This window comes from Otolemur garnettii, unplaced genomic scaffold (genome assembly GCF_000181295.1).
Source record: "Otolemur garnettii isolate 467f Iridium unplaced genomic scaffold, OtoGar3 scaffold00024, whole genome shotgun sequence".
NCBI classification, from domain to species: domain Eukaryota; kingdom Metazoa; phylum Chordata; class Mammalia; order Primates; family Galagidae; genus Otolemur; species Otolemur garnettii.
In genome coordinates this window covers 20,615,453-20,619,779 of record NW_003852419.1, presented here as the reverse complement: position 1 = coordinate 20,619,779, position 4,327 = coordinate 20,615,453, and the positions used below count along the sequence as shown (strand labels likewise).

Here is a 4,327-nt window from a genome sequence, read left to right as displayed (position 1 = left end):
CACAGCAACCTCCAACTCCTGGGCTCAAGCGAGTCTCCTGCCTCCGCCTCCCAAGTAGCTGGGACCACAGGCACCCGCCACAACGCCCAGCTATTTTTTTTTTGGTTGCAGCTGTCATTGTTGTTTGGCGGTCCGGGCTGGGGATTCAAACCCGCTACCTTAGGTGTACGTGGCTGGCGCCTTAGCCGGTTGAGCCACAGGCACCAAGCCGGGTTGTCTTTTATACGTTTTGTGCAAGTATATTACAGAAGCAAAATGTGGCTGGTTAAGGGGGGTTACAGCTCTGGTAGTCATGGATACAGCAATGGTTACAGTAATATAACAATGATTAATACAACTTTGGTTGACAATGGATATATCTCATATCACAATGGTTATGGTTATACAACAGTAATTAATCAAGTCTTGGTAAGTGTTCTACCATTGTTCACCTACTGAGAACTTGGGGGTTTTGTGAAACTTGGGACTTTTCTTCCTTGTTCTGAAGCTTGTTCTTGGCAATCCTAGGGGGAAGGAGCCTAGGAACGTGGCTGGGAAACATGTTCTTGGCCACCCTGGGGAGAGAAGGAACTTGCCTTGTTCCTGGAGTTGACTCTGGGGGAAAGGGGGAAGAGGAGGGAAATGGGCTGGGAGGCTGGTCACAACACAGTGATGGGAGATGGAAGAACTTAGTTTTGGGCTTGGTTGGATAGGCAGAGAGGATGTGAGTGTCTCACTTTTGTCTGGAAGGCTACTGCTCAGAAACTATTCAGATCTCCTAGCACCACCCGGTGAAATATCATTCCTAAATTGAACCACATGAATCCTATCCTCAGATTCCAGTCAGTGAAGAATCCTTGACGGCGTGCTTTCTGGTTCTTTACCCAATTGCTGCCATGTGACTCAGCCGTGTGGGCTCAGCTCCAGGGAAGCATTGGTGGATATTCAGCAAACTGTAGTGAGTCCCTGGAGACTCCATCTTTTCCTGGGGATGAAACTCCTGTTGAAGATACGATGCTCTCTTTTAGGGCTTTTTTCCTGTAGTTGTCCCCTTCAACACTACTAGGGAGAAAAGAAAAGGGCTTTCTGAGTTCTGATCTCCTGTCCTTAGTTATGGGGATGTGTTTGCGGCACTGTGGTAAAAAGGGAACAGTATCCTATCTACGATTTGAGGGAATGATAGCTTTAGGGAAATTTCATGGCTTCATCCAATGGCTTTATTCAACTAAGTTGTGCCACTGCAAATTAACACTGCCAATAGGAAATCCTTGCTGGGGTGACAGTGACACATCAGATCACCTTCATAAAGCTGCACATGGGGGAGTGTGTCAAATGCTTAGTTTTTACTGGCTGTCAGGTGCCACTGACTAAACCACCTACTTGGTTTTCAGCCCCTCCTGGCCAAAAGTCCATAACCTGACCATATCCTGCTGACCCATGACTTCTAGATTTCTGCCTTTATTATCTCTTAGATCTTCTGGAAGGTTCTACCCACTTGCTACTTGCTATGGGGTTCTGGATAAATATGCTACTTACAGAATTCACTTAACATGGAGGAAAGTGACCTTTTCCCCAACCTCAATTGTTTCCAATCAATGGATCATTTAACTTGGTGCTGGAGTCCATGTTTCTCCTAAGTAGGTGAATATTCTTTTAGAATATAAGAATGAGGCCACTGACACTAAATTAAAATAGCAATGAAATAAGCAAAACTAGGTGGGCCGGAAATGGAGCTGCATCCTCTCTGCCTATCCAACCAAGCCCAAAACTAAGTTCTTCCATCTCCCATCACTGTGTTGTGACCAGCTTCCCAGCCCATTTCCCTCCTCTTTCCCGCTTCCCCCAGAGTCGACTCCAGGAACAAGGCAAGTTCCTTCTCTCCCCAGGGTGGCCAAGAACATGTTTCCCAGCCACGTTCCCAGGCTCCTTCCCCCTAGGATTGCAGTGCAGCTCAGGCTGGGATGATTGTTGGCATAAGTCTGTGAACTCCCGCCAGCATTTGAGATGGCGAGCACTGTGGTCTCTAGCCTGGCTCTGCCTGTGGGGCAGCTTCGGCACTTGGCAGTGGAGCCTAGAGTGGGGATTGGCAAAGCCCAGGAGACCACCAAGGAGGTGTTTTGGAGAAGACTCAGAAACCCAGAGGTTCCGTGAACAAGTCCATGCTGCTATCAAGGCAATAATTGCAGAATACTATTCACTTCCTAATGATCCAGGGGTCACTGTGAGAAAGCTAGTATGAGGCACCACTTTGGACATCGTGGATGGCATGGCTCAGCTTGTGGAAGCATTTTCCATTACTCCGGCTCAGAGCACTGACAACAAAGACCTTATTTCCTGCAACAGTGTCTGGGTTGCATGCCAGCAGGTGCCTCGGATACCAAGAAATAACAAAGCTGCAGCCCTTGTAATGCTGACAAATTGTGGATCTTGTGAAGTATGCACGTGAAGAAATGAGCAGGCTGTGGAAGAATGTGACCCTTACTGCAGCCTCTCAAATGACAGTGAAGAGGACACCTCTCAGAACCATAATGATGAGGATGATGTGTTGGGGTTTCCAACCAATCAGGACTTACACTGGTCAGAGGAAGACCAAGAGCTCATAATCCCATGCCTTGTACTCTGAGGGCATCCAAAGCCTGCCTGAAGAAAATCCTGATCTTAGTGGCAGAGAATGGGAAGAAAGATCAGGTGGCCCAGGTGGATGACATTGTGAATATTTCCGATGAAATCAGCCCCAGTATGGATGATTTGGCTCTGAGCATATATCCACCTATGTGCTACCTAACTGTATGAATTAATTCTGTATTTTCAAATTCTGTGAAACTTGTATATATTTTAAAGAAGGCACTTGAAATTACAAAAGCAAGCCATGTGACCCCTCAGGCAGAATATAGTTGGATCTCTTTACTTATTAATGCTGTTAATAATTAATAATAATTGATCGTTGCATGAACGATCAAGGAACTCACTCAGGGAGAACTTGAATTATGAGTTCTAATGCTCATTTACCCTACTCTTTCTCTCTCTTACCCTCCCTTTTAGAGACAGGGTCTTGCTCTTGCCTCAAGTTGGTCTCAAACTCATGAGTTTTCCTTCTCTTATAACAGCAGGTTCTGATGTCTGCTTTTGAAATGGAGCTAGAATGCTTGCTAGATTAGAAGGGAGTTTTTGTCTATATTTAGCAGCAGACACTATTGCCAAAGATAGTTGGTTAGGCCAGACTGGAAATTATTTATAAACCGTTGGAAATTATTTATAAACCGTATGAATGTAATATGATTTTCTGTGCTAGATATAAAAAATAATCATATGGGTTTGTGTTCTTCAATTGCTTCTCTCTAAAAAAAAAAAAGTTGCTTCTCAGAGATTCCTAGGGAAGTTTCCTTATTCCTTATTTATAATAAAGTATGTTGTTTTCATTCTTTAAAAAAAAAATGAAATGAACAAATCTAGCCTATATGTTAGAAGTTAGGACAGTAGTCACCCTTGGTGGGTGGAAGAGGGCACCAAGGGAGGCTTTTAAGGAGGTGGTAACATTCTGAGTTATGACGAGGGTTCTGGTTATGTGAGTTGTGTTCAGTTTGGGAAAGTCCAATGACTATGCACTCATGATAAGTGTACTTTTTTGTATGTGTTGTACATCAGCACATACTTTTTTCAAGTGAGGGATATTGATAAACCAAATTAAATATATTAAAATAAAGAGACAAAATAGACCCATCCTGATTAAGACTAGTGGCTCTTTCCTAGTAAGATCACCAGATTTAGCTAGTAAAAATATAAGATAGTTAAATTTGAATTTCCTATAAACAACAAGTAACTTCTTAGTGTAAGTGTGTCTCATGCAATATATGGGACATAGTATACTAAAGAAGTATTCATTGCTTATCTGAAATTTAAATTTAAATGGTCATTCTACATGGTAGGACTTGATCTGGCAACTCTAATCTTAACTCTTCTAAATGTGTGTCATCATCAGTTTAACAAAATGGTGAAAGGGCCTGGTGTGGTGGCTCATGCCTATAATTCTTGCACTCTGGGAGGCTGAGGCAGGAGGATCACTTAAGCTGAAGAGATCAAGACCAGCCTGAGCAAGAGCAAGACCTTGTCTCTACTAAAAATAGAAAAAATTATCCAGGAGTTATAGTGAGCCTGTAGTCCTAGTTACTTGGGAGGCTGAAGCAGAAAGATTGCTTAAACCCAGGAGTTTGAAGTTGCTATGAGTTAGACTGATGCCATGACTCTGTCTCAAAAAAGAAAAAAAAAGTGATAAAAAGATATCTATTTAATTATGTATATTAAGGATATACATTAAGTCTTGGAAGGGAATACTAAACATGTAAATAAA

General features: G+C 42.9%; 2 pseudogenes; one reads left to right on the top strand and one right to left on the bottom strand.

Annotated features, from left to right (window-relative positions):
* LOC111724550 overlaps positions 1-1,418 on the bottom strand; it is a 33,390-nt pseudogene extending 31,972 nt beyond the window's left edge.
* A 565-nt stretch (positions 1,419-1,983) lies between these two features.
* Positions 1,984-3,137, top strand: LOC100944611 (annotated as a pseudogene).
* The last annotated feature ends 1,190 nt before the right edge of the window (positions 3,138-4,327 follow it).